Below are 20197 nucleotides of genomic sequence, written 5' to 3' on the forward strand. Positions count from 1 at the left end.
AACATGCATTTAGCGAAAGCATTCCACCACATCAGATGTTGATTTAGATCAAATGATTTGTATGTATGCATTTTTATTTCTTATGGATTTGATTTAACATTTAACATTTATTTGATTTGATTTCTTCTGTTAAAACTTTTAAATATTGGTAAAGACAAAGTTAAATTTAAGCCCTCCCACCTCACTCTCAATTGCAAGGTTCCTCCATTGACACCAATAGATCAAACAAACCTTAGATGACGTTTTAGACATTAATAGCTGTTTGCCTAGATTATGAGGATCTTGCGACACAATTTTTGCGCGCAGTGGACTAGGGACCAAAAAACATCTAACTTATGATGCTTTTTTTGTTATTCGCCGACATTAATATGTCGCATATGTACTTCCTTCAGGAAGCTGTTTGCTCGAAATTTTGAGAATGAGAGAGATAGAGTTTGCCGAAGTTATAGAGATAGAGTAGAAAGCTGGAAGGATAGGGAAGAAGATGAAAATTGAAAAGAAAAACAAATGTTGAAGCATAGGGCACCAGAAGTTTTGGTGAGGTAAACTACTACGTTACCCTAATGCTCTTTGAACATGAGTACGTTTACAAATATCTGCACAAAATAAAAAGGCCGAAGATCCCCAGTGCGCTTACTGCGATGCAGACGAGTACTATACTGAACACACTTTCTTCAAATGTTCGCGATGGAGCGAGAATCGATAACGCTCGATTATGTTACAGGAAAGAGAGGCGTATTTATTATCATAAACTTCGTATAAAAACACACTCAGAGCAAAAAAATGATATCAACACCAACAACCTCATCATTAACAGCTCTTTAAATTCTGTAGACCAGGTTATTTCTGACAGAAATGCTCTTTATATTATTCATCAAAAATTTCGTAGTCTACGGCAGAACTTCGACTCATTACTGTGTAACTTAGAAACATTTCCAGTCTACCCAGATGTAATATTTGTATCCGAAATATGGATATATTCTCATGAGACGAATTTTTACAATATTCCTAATTACGATTTTTTTGCTAACTATAATGATGAATATTCTGCAGGTGGAGTAGGAGTTTTTGTACGCAATTCAATGGATTGCAAATTTTTTAAATATAGTTTAACGAGCGCAGATATCTTGGAAGTTTCATTAAAATATGGGAATAAGGTTTTAGCCCTGATTTGCGTTTACAGGTTTCACTCTGAATCTAGTCAATCCTTTCTGGAGGAATTCTCAAACCTTTTAATTAATGAAAAATCGAGTTCTGCAGTTGTACTAGGTGATTTGAATTTAGATATTTTACAATTTAATGCAAGTTCTGAGAACTATCTAGCATTAATGGCGAGTAACGGATTTATTTCCTATTTAAACGAACCACCAAGGATTTCTTCTGGCACCTGCTTGGATCATATTTTTTGCCGTTCCAACAGTTTGTGCACCTTCACTGGTATTAATCTGGATCTGGATATTACAGATCACTCCATGACGGGTGTCAAGATAGGATTTCCCTTTCAAGAAAAAAAAAAGGAGAAACCAAAAATAACAAAAATTAACTATTCACTACTAAATGAAAAATTACGTCAAGAGGATTGGGTTGATGTTTATTCAGAGACTGACATATCCAAGGCGTACTCTACATTTTTAAATTTGCTTCAAAATTATATCCAGTTTGCTAGCTTTACCCGCGCTCCACGAAAAAATAAAATTAAACTTAAACCTTGGATAAGTTTTGACCTTATCAAGAAGACAAAGCTTAAGAATAGACTGGGTGCAAAGTGTAGGAAACACCCAAATAATCAAGAGCTCCATTCCAGGTATAAAAAGTTGTGTAAACAATTACAAAAGAATATTAAGTGGCAGAGAGATACTTATTTTCGTAATAGGTTACTAGAATGTAGCGGCAACGCAAAGAAGGAATGGGAAATTGTTAATAGTATTATCAACCCAAACGGCATCGGTGATGAAAAGTCTATTGCTCTAAGTGATCATGGCAACATCATTGACGACTCCTCTGCTGTATCTAATATATTTAATGATTTTTTTGCTTCAGTCGGTCAATCTAATGCCTCTTCCTGCAATTGTGTGATGTCAGGTAGGGAAGGAACTAGTTCAGGCAATAGTTTTTTGTTTGAACCTTTCTCTGGCTTTTAGATCCTAACAATAATAAAACAACTTAACAACTCCGGTTCTTGTGGTCATGATGCTATTTCCAACTAATTGCTTAAAAATATAGCCCTTAACCTACTAGACATTCTGAAACATCTCTTTAATGCTAGTGTATACTCAGGAACTTTTCCAGAAGACTTGAAATGTGCGATTATTATTCCTCTGTTCAAAAAGGGTAACAGGGATGATAAAAACATTTATAGGCCAATTTCATTAGTACCTTCCATTTCTAAGGTTTTCGAGAAAGCCCTTAAAAGCCGTATTTTACTTTTTCTTGAAAGCAAGAGCTTTTTCAGCCCAAGGCAGTTTGGATTTAGAGCCAACCGGTCAACCGAGGATGCTCTATTAGATTTTTGTATATTTATTCACCAAGAATTGGACAGTAAAAAACATTGCGCGAGTCTTTTCGTTAACATCACAAAAGCTTTTGATACTGTGGATCATGTAATTCTACTTGATAAATTATATCATACTGGCTTTCGAGGATTTATACATGAGTGGTTCAAATCGTATCTTACTGGAAGAGTACAACGCGTTAAAGTCTGCGGAACCCTCAGTAGCTCTGATCCAATTAAAGTTGGCGTTCCACAGGGTTCGTCCTCGGTCCTATTTTATTTCTGGTCTATGTAAATTCAATTTTCGACATGCCGTTCTTAGGGAAGGTCACTGCATTTGCAGATGATCTAGCGATAGCTTACGGCTCATCAAATACGTTCGACTTGATAAGTAGCATAAATCATGATGTACATGTTTTAAGAACGTGGTTCGATAAACACAAGCTCGTTGTTAGCAATAAGACCAAGCTAATGTTTTTTAGCTTGAATGCAAAAATAAGACCAGACGTAGACATTGTTTTCCACTCCTCCAGTTGTGAGCGTCTCGCTCTCCACGATAATTCGTGCCAAATGGCTCAGTATGGTATTTTTAATCCGCTCGCTATTTGTAATAACGAGTGCTTTATAATTGACGTTGTTGAAGACTTTCGGTATCTAGGTGTAACTGTAGATCAAAATATGAACTGGGGCATCCACATATCCCGCCTAAAGCATTATCTCCAATATTCTTTACGTTGTTTCTATCATCTCAAAGGTTGCTGCTCTAACTACACCCTTAAAACAGTTTATTATGCGCTTGTTCATTCTAAATTGTTATATGGTATCAGCTGTTGGGGGGGAGCATCCTTTAATAAAATTCAGTTTATCCTAGTTTTACAAAAAATATCTAGTGTAAATCGACTGCATCCCTCAAGAGAGCTTTTTAGAGATCTAAGGATTCTTCCAATAAGGGACCTTTATTATTTTAAAGTTTTAAAAATCTTTTTCATTAGGTGTGGTTATCTGCAGAGTATGAGGCCGGAAACTTATAACCTTAGGATAAACTTTCATCCTACAGTTATTGTTCCTCCTTCCAGAACCACACGCTCAACAAAGTTTTATACAATTGTATCCAGGAAACTCTTCAACATACTACCCTCCGAAATTCGGGCCAAGAGGAATGTTCTACAATTTACAAAATGTGTGAAATCCTTTCTTCTGAGTTTCTCACATAATGAAATCGAAGTTTTGCTACGACCTATTCAATAAGCAGCTTATTAACAGAGACTAAAAGCAAATAATAGTAGTAACTTTCTTTACTTTATTTTATATACCTACACCATAATTTTTTCTTTTACTTACTTTTAGCTTTTCCAATAGTAGCATCTTGTAATAAGGCTAAAAATCATATGTAGATTTTAAAAAAATTATAACTTAATTTCTATATTTAGCAGTCACCCCACTGCACTAATGTTTCAATATTTTTGATAGATATGACATTTGTCACTATGTTAAGCTTAACATAAAAAATGTCTTACCTTTTTCTTATATCTACACGGTCTCATACACATATTATGCATTCGTTAATTTATACTTCATAATGTTAAACTTTTTTTTTTTTTTTTTTGCTATTGTAACTTTGCTACATATGTAAATAGATAGGTATAAGAAAAATGCTCAATAAAAATGAAATGAAAAGCTGGACCTAGACGCAGGACCAACAGATAAATATGTAACAGCACTCTGAGGTAATGCGAATGTGGTGCCGCGTTGGCAATAGTTCCAAAAGGGGTGGTTTTTAGTTCACGGACGCAGATAGCTGTGACGAAGTAGTAATTATGATACATTGTTTAGCTTTTTCCATCCCAATCCAAGAAAAAATAGATGTTAGCTGTAGCGCTTAGAAATACGTTACAAGCCAATCTATCTACCCCTACTTCATTGCGATTTTTATAGACTCGGCGCAGCTTTTATAAGTTATTATAAGTTATTATTATTATAAGTTATTAAGTGCAAGGCAATGTGTAAACAAACAGCCAGCTGTTTTGTTGACTTTTGTGAATTCGCAATAGATTTTTGCGGTGTATCCTGCAAAATATTCACAACTATGAATTGTATGGCTATAACTATGTATGACCTACGCCTAGCACCTTGTGTTGGTGAAAACGCAAATATAAAATAAAGCTATTCGAAGGATTAAGATCCTATGTTAAATTCTAACTTAACTGGATATATATATATGTAAACAATCCTAAGTAGTTTATTCGTGTTAGAAGTTTAAGTTATACATAATTTAAAAGTTCGGGGCAAACTTCTGTAAGAACGAAAACGACGACCTTGTAACCGATGTCCTGAGAGTACTTAGATTATGGAAGGAAATAGTTATTTGCTCTCCTAAATTGAGACAGCGGTGCACCGCACAGGGATGATGTACCCGATCCCGCAGTCGATGATGATCGAGTTATTGTCCCCCACCTGATTATGACGAAGTCAATAACCACATTGAAAAACAACATGCATCAGCTTCTTCGCAAAATATGTTCGGACGAGTGCATGCCCGACGATTGAAATCTAAATGTTCTTTGCCCAGTCCACAAGAAAGGGGATACTGCAAACTGCGCCAACTATCGCGGAATCAGCCTTCTTAATATCGTATATAAGGTCCTGTGTGTTGTGCGAAAGATTGAGTCCCATCGTGAATCGGCTGATTGGACCTCATCAGTGCGGCTTCAGACCTGGTAAATCGACCATCGACCGGATTTTCACAACACGCCAAATCTTGGAAAAAACTCGCGAAAAGAGAAATGGGAAGGACCTCTTCGATTCGTTCGAAACTAAACGAGGTTTCAGACAGGGTGGCCCCCTATCATGCAGTTTATTTAATTTTATGCTGATGACAATTATACTACATGCAGAACTTAGCCCCATTGGATCAATAATCTAAAAAAAGCGTGCAATTATTGGCGTATACTGACGACATGGATATAATCGGCCTGTACACCCGCGCCACTGTTGGCAGCCATAATTTCGAAATAGTAAGACTTCGAAATAGTAAGGGCTGCGTTTATTTGATAACCAGCATTAACACAAACAACAACATCAGCTCTGAAATCCAGCGAAGAATCACTCTTGCCAAAGAATGCTAGTTTGGACAAAGTAGGCAATTGAAAAGTAAAGTCCTCTCTCGACAAACACAAATCATGCTCTGCAAGGTACTGGTCGTACCCGCCCTGCTAGACGGAGCAAATGCGACCATGAAAACATCAGCTCTGGGAGTGATCGAGAGATCGAAAGATATACGAACCTGTACGCGTTGGTGACGGAGAGTACCGAAGAAAGTTTAGTGATGAGCTGTGAGAGCTTTACGCAGACATGAATATAGTCCTGCGAATGAAAATGCAGCGGCTATGCTGGTTAGCCCATGTTATGCGAATAAAAGATGATGATCCGGCTATAAAAGTATTTTTATCGGAACTCACCTATGGAAGCAGAGGAAGAGGGCGGCCACCACTCTGCTTGAAGGACCAGTTGGAAAACGATTTGAGTTCCCTTGGTGTGACCAATTAAACGTTTAAACGACCAAGCGCCAATTATGTAAGTCATTGATTCTTAAGTTACGCAAGCCTAAACTTAGGGCCAAATACTTTTTCTCATTCGACGAGAATTTCGCGAACTTTTTTCTCTCATTTCGCTGTTTCGCACATCTCTGACGTATTTATCATTTAGTAAACATGGTAAGTCAAATTTCCACTTCAACAAGGTTGACTGTAATTAGTGCGCTGAATTAAGATAATTTGAAGTCTCCTTACAGAAACTGATTGCATTAAGTAGGTATTTGCATGATACTGATAACGTGTTATTGAAGTTATTATTATGAATTTAAATTTAAAGTGTATTTTTTACTACTTACTTAATCATCAGATAATATTTTTAGCTAGGAAATGATAAATACTTTATATACTAAAAGATTATTTTCGTCAGTGCTTATATATATTTATCTGACAAGATTTCATATTCTTTTCCTTGAAATTATTTTGATTTGTTATCATTGTTTATACAGTACTATGTTTTATTATAAACTTTTTTTATTAAACTTTTATCTAAACAATTTTTTTTTATTTTTTACAGTATTTGTGGCGAATGCTGGAAAACAACGCACCTGACTATACAATTCTTACTCTAGCCAAACAGAGTAGATTAATAAGAGGGAGCATTGTAGAGTCGTTCATTCTCTAAAAGGTGGGACGGCTGCACCAGGAATACACCATACGTTTTGCTCCTGCTTCGTTTTCACCATCTGGATTAAAAAAAGTCATGAGCCTGGGCATTCGCGCAATTTTAGTGATGTAAATTGCATGGCGCCAGCGCTAATGCGGTGCCAGCTCAATGGTAGCTCATTGACGCAATGACTCCAAGCGAATTTTTGGCGCTACTTAGTAGTGAGTGCGTAGTACATTTCACTTGCGCTATTGAGTGAAACGATTCTTGTGTGTCAGGCACGAGTTTGGTGCTATTGGCGCTACTGGCAATGATGACACTGAGCTGATGACGGTAGCGCTGGTAGTTCAGCTTTTGAATCAGAGAAAGAATTGATGACCCGTGTAAATTATTATGGCTTTGGCTATTATTGGCTGTGACTTTGAACTAAATAAATGCTGCGGACATAACAACCAGAGTCATTTTTGAGTTTTATATTTTAGTTTTATTCACCAATTAATATTGGTGTGTCTGAGCAGCCAAATAATAACAGTAGTATTGCTAAAGTGCTGCTTAGTTGATGGAATGTAGCTAATTTCCTAGTGATGATCAATAGATTGTCAACATTTTGTTCAACGAATGTGCGAAATTGCCACATCTGCTCAAATTTTCCAAGATTTTCCATTGTTGATTTAACTTAAGCTATTATGCCAATATTTTTCAGCCAGCTTATTTCAAATAGGTAATTTTTCCAAAAACAAAATTAATTACAGCAAAGATTACAGAGTTAAACAGCCTTAAAAAATCAGCTATGTTCAGGCGGACAGCATAGCAAAAAGTATGGTGAATTCCTCGCGCAGCCGTCCTACAAATTCCACAAAGTTTTACAAGTCTCCAATGTACCATCTTATAATTTCTAAAATCTTTGCTCTAGCTATTATTAAACGAAAGCTGATACAAGTGCAATAGTAGCAATCAATACAAGTTAACACGTTCGCCACCGATGACCTGATACGAAACATTCATTCTCTCTCAATTCGTTTCCAGGAGTGGGTCTTGAAGTTCATTTAATTGTAAACAAAAGTTCATTGGTTTCCAAGAATGGGTCTTGAAACATCAGATGGCTATAGATTTGCCTAAAATACGCAAAAAAAAAAACTCCAAGAAATCCGTTCGATTTCATTATTTTCAAAGAAAACAGCAAGTAAGCTGATAAAAACTTATCAAAATTTATAAAACAGGCAAAGTTTTGTAGAAATATTTTGTGGTAGATAAGTGAAAAAATATGAGATAATATATTTCGATTGCGTTGCTTTGCTTTGTTGCTCTGGCACCGCCATAAGATAACAATGAACGGCTAGCCCCTTTTTTCACTTTGATGCGACCAAAACGTTTATGTACATACAATAAAAAACGCAAAAAATGTATAAGAAATTACGAAATTAGATCACTTGGTGAAGTATCTGCGTTGTCGTCCGCAAAAGGCTGTTAATTAAACATGTTGCGTTGACCTATACGTATACCTACAATTTATCTCAGCTGTCAAAAATGGAATGTCGCAACGCGCCACAAAAACATGGCGTTTATCCATCCACTTACATCAATGCGAAGGCTCAGAAGCCAACTTTTTCACCAATCGAAAGGCGCTAACAAAAGCCGTTTCGTGTGCAGCCCTTCGATGATACAGATAATTTGTCCACGGGTGAAAGTTATTTTCTTTCTGCTTTGTAGTCCTGACATCAAGTCGAGGTTTTGATATTCCAATGGACAATTTTGAGCAAATTTTCGGTAAAAATCATAAATTAAACCTTTACCATGTAAAATACCACCAAGTTATTCTGAAATGCCCAAATTTGATTTTGAGCATGATGGCATCTCTGGCCAATATTATAAAAAATGCACATTTTCAAGCGCTCTCAGAGAGCGAGAAGTTTCATATCAGGTCATCAGTGACGTTCGCGGACGTGAATACTATAGCATTCAGATTTTAAAGCAGTGGTCGGCAAAAATTTAAATATGGTTTAGTGAGTGCGAGAGCATGACCATTCTAGCAGGAAATTAAAGTTGATATTGCAACGAGCATTTATTAAAAGCAGTTTTATCAAACGTTTTGGAAAATTTGATTTTAGATTCAGAAATAGTTTAAAATATTCCCTAGTCCCTTAATTCATCAATTTCTAGTCGCTTCGAAGGGTAAACAATATTTTACATGTAAATGCACATGAAAATTGGCTTGTCAAAGCGGTTTGACACGGCAAATATCCCAGACATAGTGGCGATTACTCGCTTAAAACATCAAATCAACCAGAGAAGTGCAGAATGTTAAAAAAATATGTGGCTACCTTAAAAAACATAAATATTCATTCACGTTAATTATTTTGCCAAGTTACTTTAAACATTCTATAGTAATTTTTTGCACAACAAAAGTTAAAATTTTTTTTTTTTGGCTCAGAAAAAAGTTAGTCCAGTACCTATGAAACTGCTACAACTTTTGTTAAATAAAAAGTTAAGAACCCACTCTAAACATGTTTAGACCATGAGTTAATTACCGTTTAAGATGGTCTTAACAGTGGCGTTTCCCCACCATATTATTGCTCACAGGGAATCTTAACATTTCTGCGACAGCCGTGCGCAGTGTTTATTCGTGGCTATCTCGCTAACGACTGAACGATGGAGAATAAGAATATTGTAACGAATTTACTGAAGTCTGCTTATTTGCAATCTTCTGCTAACGTTCGAATCACTGAATTGTTGAATAAATAACTCCACTATTCAATAATGCAAAATGGCCTTTTATTAAAGTACTTCCAAAATAACACTACTATTGCTCGCCAGATAGCGTCTTACATCAAACTGATTGTCGTGTCTCTACTGTTGCCGCCTTTTATACTCTGTGATTTCTCGTTCGCATCTTCTAGGCGCTTCCATTTCTAGAATTAACTAGTTGGTTATCAGCTATAAAATTACTACGTTTATAGCTTCTCATATGCGCGTGTATGTGTGAACACAATTATAATTGCATACTTTTGGGAGCATCTCTCAGATAAGATATCTGCATGTGTTTGTGCGTCTCTTCTCCGCTGCGTGTACGTACACCTGTGTAGACATAATGATTGATTTATTGATGTGCATACAAGTCACTGCTTAGCATCGGCTTAGAGATGATAGTATCCCTTAGTGCTGCTAATATTCGTTACAATATATATGAAGCAAGTCTGGCTCAACTGAGCTATGTCCGTCTGTCTGCGCACATGATAACTTGAGAAAAATTAACATATCGTAATAAAATTGGGAATACAAACTTCCCTTAAAGCAGGAAATATTTATAGTAAAGCTGGACGAAAAAATAAATCCCTCGTAACAAAATTGGAAAAAGTAATTTATCTGAAATGAACTGTACAATTGAAACTCACGCTGAGTATATAATGTTCGGTTATACACTAACTTAGATGCCCTTACTTGTTATTTATTTAATTTTATACAACTTTAAGATTTTGAAATAAATATACGTTAATAATTCTTCAGTTTTGTAATTAATATACATACATATTTTTGCAGCTCAATGAAATTTTAAGCGTCCACGAACGTGTTAAGCGAATAGGCCGATACCAAAGAGATGTTTTCGAGAATCGGATATGCGAATAACTCAGCAGACTTTCGTTGATTTATGAGAGGCGTTAAAGCAATGCATGATGGTTCTTTTGATTTAACTGGAATGAAAACGAATTACGGTGAATTCCTCATAAGTTTGTATTTGTGCTGCTTTTGATCGTGGGGAATAAAGCTTGCTGTTAGCACACAATATTGCGGTTAATAATTTCACAAATGAAATAATAATAATAAATCGTAAAATCGACAAGTTCGCATATATATAAATACATTGACATAGTGATATCCCTAATCACAGCAAACATTCGGAGTCTTAAAGGAGGTCCTAAATTCGAAAATTTTTCGCTCTTTATGAGTTCATTTTGGAGTTCGAGATGAGCGATCGTACGATACGAGCGTAGTTTAATGTATCATATGAGGATTAATAAGAGTCATGTATGACACATATTGGAGTCTCAAACAGCTCGTTTTCGACACCTATTGAATTTTTATTTAAAATGAAATGTCTGAAATGAAAATTTTTGAATTTCTATTTCGAGGCTGCCTAGTTTAATATTTTTTATAATCTTCGTTCGCTCGTAATATTATCAGATCATATAAGATCATATTTCTGGGGCACATATTTTTCACATATTGCGGACTCAGAATCCAAATCTATCAGCGCTCCGATAGTGTTTGAGGGGATATAATCACATTAACAAATTCAAAGAAAATAACCCCCCCAAACACTCTCAGAGCGCACATAATTAAAGAATCCGATACGAGAACGGAATACGTTAAAATGTGAGCCTTTTATGTCTCCGATATGATGCAAAATTTGAGCCTTATGCCAAGACTATTCAGCAAACAAAGCAACTTCAGAACAGATACATATTCATATTTTATTTTAGAAAAATTCTCATTTAAATAAAATTTAAACATAATCATTACGTTTCTTCCTGTTCCCTTTGTAAACTGGTATGGACGTAGCAAACTAACAATCTATGTAAGTATTTGTAACTTTTTTGACGCGTCACAACAAATTGCTTCCGCGGTATACCCGAGTTGGTGTGCCGAGTCTTCGTATGTCTTCGATTAGCGCGGAGGTCGGTATGCTCCACCTTTAAGGAGTTCCATTTCAAATATTTTACTTTTCAACAAGGCTTCTATATATGCTACCCCATTTTTTAGGACCAACTTTAAAATTCTGCCCTGAACGGGCCGATCCTAACCTCTTATATAATGCATACAAATGACTTCGAAAATAGTCAAATAAGAAGTAAATTATGAGCTGTTAATGGACATAATAGGAGTCTGATTGGACTCCTATTTTGAAGTCTGATCGGACGTCTATTTAGGGTCACATAATGTATGAAATAAGGCTAAGAAGGGAAATGCGCTCATTCAGGGCTCTTAGGTGAGCTCATAATGAGTGTAAACGCTCCGATCTAGGTGTCTTTTATGACACTTTTTTGACTCCGAATGTGTGCTGGGAAAAAATCAAAGCAGATTCAAAAATATTCTTAATTTTTGAGATACTACAGCAGTGGTCAGAAAAATAGCAGCTCCAAATTTTCAAACTGCACCAGTTAAATTCTTCTATTGCTTTTTTAGATATTTTAGGGAAATACTTTTGTGAATTTTACAAACCAATCCCAAAACTGTTTTCGAAAAATTCGAAGTCAAGAAAATTTTACGAAAATCGTACATATTTGGAGTTTTCTGAATTTTTCAAGGTATACTGTTTGTAGCCCAATCAATTTTAGTCTGATGGAGTACAAGTTATTTATAGGCCACATTTTATTTGATTTTTTACAAATTTTTACCCAAATCGTGTTATCGATTTTCCTCAATAAAAAGTTTCCTCGAGTTTTTTCGAAGACATATTTGAGAATAGTTTTCATAGGATAGTCTACCAAATTCATAGGGGGTTTTCTTAAAATATCAAAAATTAAAAAGAAGGCCGCCGTGGTGTGGTGGTAGCGTGCTCCGTCTACCACACCGAAGATCTTGGGTTCACGCCCCGGGCAAAGTAACATCAAAATTTTAGAAACAAGTTTTTTTAATTAGAAGAAAATTTTTCTAAGCGGGGTCGTCCCTTGGCGGTGTTTGGCAAGCACTCCGTGTATATTTCTGCCATGAAAAGCTCTCAGTAAAAACTCATCTGCCTTGCAGATGCCGCTCGGAGTCGGCATAAACCAAGTCGGTCCCGTCCCGCCAATTTGTATGAAAAACTAAAAGGAGCACGACGCAAATTGGAAGAGAAGCTCGGCCTAAAATCCCCTCGGAAATTATCGCGCCTTACATATATTTTTAGTTGTAAGAAGAATTTAATTTACGAAACTTGATAAAAAATTGCCAGTGCTATTGTTCTATTCACTGGTATATAGACGTAAATGTGTTTGGTTACGCAGGAATTTTTGTATTTAAATATATTATCTTAGATAATGCGCCAAAGCTTTCACTTAACTTTACGTCGTTTCATTTGTTTGCATTTATTTTGCGCTAAAAAGTTGTACAAAATGTCAGAAAATTAAATTAAATAATATGTATTTTTGGTAGCTCGCGTGTTTATTTATTGCGCTTAGCATAACTGTCAGATAAGCGTACAGAATGAGCGATAGCAACGTTTTCATTAGAACCCAGGCGGAATATTTTCGAACAATAGACGCAATCATTTGTTAACGAGTTGGAGAAAAGTAAGGCTTTCAATGAACGGGATACAATGAACACAACAACAATTGCGTGCGGTAAATATAGCGTGTTATTGCAACTTCATTTAATCGGTCTCGTGGGAAACTTACACTTTTCTGTTCTTCGCATGGAAAACTAGCTCAGTTCGTTATTCGCGTAGAAGACTAGCACAGTTCGTTGTTCATTTTCTACGCGAACATGACCCGTTACAGTCGTCCATGATATTGATGATTTAAAAACTTTTACATTGATATATATATATACGTAATAAAAATAACTAGGATTAATAAAAATAATTTTTTTTTTATATTTTCCAATTTTAAAATTTTTATAAGAATTGTAATATTTTGCCCTCTTTTTCCGATGTTTTTTTTTTTTCAGGAAATCTAGAACTATAGAAATGGTACTTTTATAAGAATTTTAACAATTCCCGTCATTTTTTTTCATGAATTCTAGAACTATAGGAAAGGTACTCAGAACTGAAAAAAAATTTATTTTAAATTTTTGAAAATAATGTTTATTTTTTGCTCTTTACGAACTTGAAGAGCCACTCAAACAAATTATTCGTCGATTTTTAAACATTTCGACTTTTGGTAAAAACTATACATATATTTGACTGAAGCGCGTTGGCGATGGCGAGTACCGAAGAAAATTTAACGATGCGCTGTACGAGCTCTACGCAGACACCAACATAGTCCAGAGAATTGAAACGCAGCGGCTGCGCTGGCTAGGCCATGTTATGCGAATGAAAGATGACGCTGCGGCCAAGAAAGTGTTTCTATCGGAACCCGCCTATGGAAGCAGGCGTAAGGGCGGCCCCACTCCGCTGGAAGGACCAGATGGAAAACGATTTAAAATCCCTTGGTGTGACCAATTGACGCCGGTTGGCAGAGAGCAGAAGCGACTGGCTGCAAGGCCATAACTGTTTAAACGGTTCAGCGCCAATTAAGTAAGTAAGTAATATATTTGGCTGTATCTTAGAACTTTTTTCTCCTTAGTAGGAACTGTAGAGCTATTGAAGCCATTTTTTTAATTTATTTTAAATTTTTATACCTAAAAGAACTTTTTGAAATTTTGTTTTAATTTGATAATGTTAAAGTGAATATTAGCGTAATTTTGCAAAAAAAAATTTACCCTCAAAATTTTTTTGTTTTCGAATTTCTAAACGACAACTATTGGAAAGCTACTAAAAATATTTTTTTCATTTCCTTCAAATTTATGAATTTTTCAACCTCTGGAAACCTCTGAATGCTGAAATTTTGTTTGTTTTTCAGAAACATAGAACCCTGAAAACTTTTTCAATTCCTTTCAAATTTATAAATTTTTAAACATTGGGAAAAATTTTAAAAAGTTACGTTGTTTAGAAGAGATTTTTTAAGACTGTAGAAACAAAACCCCTCTTTTGCTTTAAATTTTTTCAAAATTACAGTTTTTCTCCTTTGGTATTTTTTTTTTTTTTTTTCAATTTTACAATTTTTTTACTTTTATTTGGCGTAACTTCGCAGAATTATATTCTTCTTTTTAGGAACTCTAAAGTTATTGGATCTTTTCTTTCATAATTTATTTAAATTTCGATATTTTTGAACTTTTAGTAAATTCCGAATATTTAACGTGATTGTACTGCGCTTCTCTATTCCTTTTCAGGAACTCTAGACTTATTGAAAAGTTACTCAATACAACTTTTTTTCTAATTTTTTCACGTTTTTAAATGTTTCTAGTTTTGAAAAAAAAATTTGGCTTCATTTTTGATTTTGGTTTTTTTTTTTTGTCTTTTAAGGAATGTTTTAAATACTGAAAAGCGACTCTTCTTAATCTTTTTATACTCAGCTGAGCAGAGCTCTCAGAGTATATTAAGTTTGATTGGATAACGGTTGGTTGTACAGGTATAAAGGAATCGAGATAGATATAGACTTCCATATATCAAAATCATCAGGATCGAAAGAAAATTTGATTGAGCCATGTCCGTCCGCCCGTTAACACGATAACTTGAGTAAATTTTGAGGTATCTTGATGAAACTTGGTATGTAGGTTCCTGAGCACTCATCTCAGATCGCTATTTAAAATGAACGATATCGGACTATAACCACGCCCACTTTTTCGATATCGAAAATTTCGAAAAACCGAAAAAGTGCAATAATTCATTACCAAAGATAGATAAAGCGATGAAATTTGGTAGGTGAGTTGAACTTATGACGCAGAATAGAAAATTAGTAAAATTTTGGGCAATGGGCGTGGCACCGCCCACTTTTAAAAGAAGGTAATTTAAAACTTTTGCAAGCTGCAATTTGAAGATACCATGATGAAATTTGGCAGGAACGTTACTCCTATTACTATATGTATGCTTAATAAAAATTAGCAAAATCAGAGAAGGACCACGCCCACTTTTAAAAAAAAATTTTTAAGTAAAATTTTAACAAAAAATTTAATATCTTTACAGTATATAAGTAAATTATGTCAACATTCAACTCCAGTAATGATATGGTGCAACAAAATACAAAAATAAAAGAAATTTTCAAAATGGGCGTGGCTCCGCCCTTTTTCATTTAATTTGTCTAGGATACTTTTAATGCCATAAGTCGAACAAAAATTTACCAATCCTTTTGAAATTTGGTAGGGGCATAGATTTTATGGCGTTAACTGTTTTCTGTGAAAATGGGCAAAATCGGTTGAAGCCACGCCCAGTTTTTATACACAGTTGACCGTCTGTCCTTCCGCATGGCCGCTAACACGATAACTAGAGCAAAAATCGACATATCTTTACTGAACTTAGTTCACGTACTTATCTGAACGCACTTTATCTTGGTATAAAAAATGAACGAAATCCGACTATGACCACGCCCACTTTTTCGATATCGAAAATTACGAAAAATGAAAAAAAGCCATAATTCTATACCAAATACGAAAAAAGGGATAAAACATGGTAATTGTATTGGTTTATTGACGCGAAATATAACTTTAGAAAAAACTTTGTAAAATGGTTTTGACACCTACCATATTAAGTAGAAGAAAATGAAAGTTCTGCAGGGCGAAATAAAAAACCCTTGAAATCTTGGCAGGTATTACATATATAAATAAATTAGCGGTATCCAACAGATGATGTTCTGGGTCACCCTGGTCCACATTTTGGTCGATATCTGGAAAACGCCTTCACATATACAACTACCACCACTCCCTTTTAAAACTCTCATTAATACCTTTAATTTGATACCAATATCGTACAAACACATTCTAGAGTCACCCCTGGTCCACCTTTATGGCGATATCTCGAAAAGGCGTCCACCTATAGAACTAAGGCCCACTCCCTTTTAAAATGTTCATTAACCCCTGTCATTTGATACCCATTTCGTACAAACAAATTCTACGGTCACCCCTGGTCCACCTTTATGGCGATATCTCGAAACGGCGTCCACCTATAGAACTAAGGATCATTCCCTTTTAAAATACTCATTAACACCTTTCATTTGATACCCATATCGTACAAACAAATTCTATGGTCACCCCTGGTCCACATTTATGGAGATATCTCGGAACGGCGTCCACCTATAGAACTATGGCCCACTCCCTCATAAAATACTCTTTAATGCCTTTCATTTGATAGACATGTCATACAAACACATTCCAGGGTTTCCCTCGGTTCATTTTCCTATATGGATATTTTTCCTTACGTTGTCACCATAGCTCTCAACTGAGTATGTAATGTTCGGTTACACCCGAACTTAACCTTCCTTACTTGTTTTAATTTATTTTAAATTTTTATACCTAAAAGAACTTTTTGAAATTTTGTTTTTAATTTGATAATGTTAAAGTGAATATTAGCTTAATTTTGCAAAAAAAAGTTTACCCTCAAAATTTTTTTATTTTCGAATTTCTAAACGACAACTATAGGAAAGCTACTAAAAATATTTTTTTCATTTCCTTCAAATTTATGAATTTTTCAACGTCTGGAAACTTCTGAATGCTGAAATTTTGTTTGTTTTTCAGAAACCTAGAACTCTGAAAACTTTTTCAATTCCTTTCAAATTTATAAATTTTTAAACATTGGGAAAAATTGTAAACCGTTACGTCGTTTAGAGGAGATTTTTTAAGATTTTTAGGAACTATAGAAACAAAACACCTCTTTTGCTTTAAATTTTTTCAAATTTACAGTTTTTCTCCTTTTGTATTTTTTTTTTTTTTTCAATTTTAAAATTTTTTTACTTTTATTTGGCGTAACTTCGCAGAATTATATTCTTCTCTAAAGTTATTGGATCTATTCTTTTATAATTTTTTTAAATTTCGATATTTTTGAACTTTTGGTAAATTCCGAATATTTAACGTGATTGTACTGCGCTTCTCTATTCCTTTTCAGGAACTCTAGACTTATTGAAAAGTTACTCAATACAACTTTTTTTCTAATTTTTTCACGTTTTTAAATGTTTCTAGTTTTGAAAAAAATATTTGGCTTAATTTTTGATTTTGGTTTTTTTTTTTTTTGTCTTTTAAGGAATGCTTTAAATATTGAAAAGCGAATCTTCTTAATCTTTTTTTTTTTAACTTCAATATTTTTAACTTTTGGAAAAATTGCAATATTTGTCATGACTTGGCTGAAATTCATATGAAAAATTTGTTGCTTTACAGAAACTATAGAGCCATTGAAAATCTACTTGAACACTTTTCTCGTCTTAAAATTTTTCTGCTTTGGGAAATATATATATTTTTTTGAGCTTTGGTAAAAAGTGAATACTGGGGGCAGCTTTGCAGAATTTTTTCATGAACTCCTAAACTATTGGAAAGCTACTCAAAACGCCTTTTTTTATTTTTTTTTCTAATTTTGATATTTTTAAATTTTTGGGAAAATTTAAATAGTTGACGTGATTGAACTTCCTTGTTCGTTTTCGGGAACACAAGGAAAAGATAATCAGATTCTCTTGTTTTTTGATTTTTTTAAATTTCTATGTAAATATTTATACTTTTGCAAACCAAACAAAATTTTTATATATGTGACCTGGAATGATGAAGCGACCATATTGTGCGAAAACAAGTTTTCGAGAAAAATGTGTTTAAAGTTTTTGTTTAGCTTGACTCTGTGTAGCGACCGGCCGTTGTGAGCGAATTGTAATTAAAATTAAAGCAACTTCCCGATAAGCTACAAGCTTGAAACTTGGAATATAGTGCAGAACCTTATGACAATGCAATAATAAGAAAACAAATCTCCGATAGGTGGCGCATGGATCGAAATATTTCAAGAAAATCGTACTTGTGGTCCAATTTGGCTTTAAATGCGATTTGTGAAAAAACTGAAAAAGATAGAAAACTGCGGTTTGTTCCATTGTAAAGAGCGTCACTCAAAAAGTGAATAACGGTATTTTCGCACAATAGGGTCGATTCATGTTTACAGGTCACATATAAGTTTTTCCATATATGATTAAAAGTGAATATTTGGCGTCATTTTGCATAATTAATTTTTTTCTCTGTTTTTTTTTTGGGAACTCCAAAACTATTGGAAAGGTACTCAGATCACCAATTTTTTCCCCAAATTTTTTTAATATTTTGAATTTTGGTAAAGGTTTTATTTTTGGTATCATTTTGCAGAATTCTTCGTTTGCTCCTTTTAACGAACTCGACAGCCATCGAAACTCTACTCAGAATAGCTCTTTTTTTACATTTTCTTTTTTTTTGTTTTTTAAGTTTTTAAATTTTTCGACTTGTGATATATTGTGGAAAATGTGGTTTTATAGTAAAGCTTTTCTACTTTTCAAAAAGAAACTCTAGAACCAATGAAGAGTTGCTCAGAGTAACTCTTTCTTTCATTTGTGTAGTCATTTTGCCTAAATTTCCTGCCTTTTCAGAAGCTTTTCATCGCTGAAATATACTCGGAGTGTTTACCAAATCACAAAGCCTTGCCTTTTTCGTTGAGCCATATATCATTTGTAATTTTTCAATATTTCTTCGGCTTGCTAAGTAACAATTTTTCCAAAGTTGACTTCATTGATGCAGTTTGATAGAGCATGAGCTAATGCATCAATCAGGGGCATAACAGTAACAACAAATATTGGTCACACACAAAGTATATCAACTTTATGATGAGTTGATTTCCTATGCTCTCAATGAAAAATTTAAATAGTTTTTGCCAGCCATGTAAGCCTCTTTTATGTCGGTTATCGCCGCGTCACAATCAACTTTTTCATATAGGTGCGTTCAACGTAATCTAATGCATGCCAGTAACATTGCCACAATCACGCAACAGCACTTCAGACTTATCAGATGAAACTTATTTCAACTTGCCCATTCACATACACAATTTTGCAAAGCACCGTTATAAACATTCTCACTATACAAGAAAAATGCTTGCTAGCATATTTTGTCTGCTACTCTTTATTTAAAGCAGTTTTAATTGTGAAACACTTTGGAAGGGTACCAAAGGATAGAGGAAATAATTTCACTTGCAAAGAGCGAAAGAACTCATAGCCAAAGCAAAAGAAGATTACCAACTTATGTATGTCAGATGGCGCTAATGTCGCTCGATCTGTCGGTCTCCAAAAAATTGTATCTAATGTACTCATCATGCATAAGATTGCGTTGCACGCATCTATATAAAAGAGTTCATTCTGACGCGGTGATTAGCAGGTTTTCACGACGATATATCAGTAAGTTCATATACCCCCTCGCATGTTCCATGACAATTGAACACGTACATAAAAATTTTGTGTCTTACAGCCAAACAAAAACAGCTGTTTTCACGCTCACAAATTTCTCTATGTCAGTCCAATAGCAAAACTACTAAATTTACTTTTATATTTTCTTGATTATTTTGCTTGTGTGTGTGCGTGTGTACATGAAGCAGTTAAGTGTGGGGACGTATTTGCTGCAATTGATATTTATATGCGTTTCAAGTTAGAGGTCATTAAATTCTCATTTTATTGGGGCCAATTCGGACGGTGGTAAGCCTTTTTGTGTTTACAGGGACCGAATTTGCTAGTTTTTTATTTTTATTTTCAATTTATAAAGTCAGAGAAAGTTGGTACTAATACGTTTTTTTCAGGTGAACAGTTCCTTCACAGTTTTGAATGTATAGCTGGCAACAGTGACGTATTATATACATATGTATGTATGTCTGTATAGAGGACGGAGTTGGGATAGATATAGAGATAGGGAAGCGAACGGAAAAGTATACAGATATGTATCCTGCTATGATGGAAGCAGTTATATGGTTATGCTAACCTTTCAATATAGACAAGCTAATTATATGTCCGTACTTTTCAATTCGAA

At 34.6% G+C, this 20197-nt stretch overlaps 1 protein-coding gene across 22 annotated transcripts in view; it reads right to left on the bottom strand.

Moving 5' to 3' along the window:
- Trpm (transient receptor potential cation channel, subfamily M) overlaps positions 1-20197 on the bottom strand; it is a 793755-nt gene that overhangs the window by 636919 nt on the left and 136639 nt on the right. For 14 of the 22 annotated variants that reach the window (XM_067775779.1, XM_067775781.1, XM_067775778.1 and 11 more), the window contains one exon: positions 10214-10377. The exons of 6 other annotated variants lie outside the window; for them this stretch is intronic. The gene's annotated coding sequence lies outside the window, so the exon portion shown is untranslated. Of the gene's footprint in view, positions 1-9514; positions 9764-10213; positions 10378-20197 lie in introns of all 22 variants that reach the window. 2 more of the 22 variants (XM_067775788.1, XM_067775791.1) reach the window with 2 other exon arrangements.

Source organism: Eurosta solidaginis, chromosome 3, assembly GCF_040869045.1.
Source record: "Eurosta solidaginis isolate ZX-2024a chromosome 3, ASM4086904v1, whole genome shotgun sequence".
In the NCBI taxonomy this organism is placed as follows: domain Eukaryota; kingdom Metazoa; phylum Arthropoda; class Insecta; order Diptera; family Tephritidae; genus Eurosta; species Eurosta solidaginis.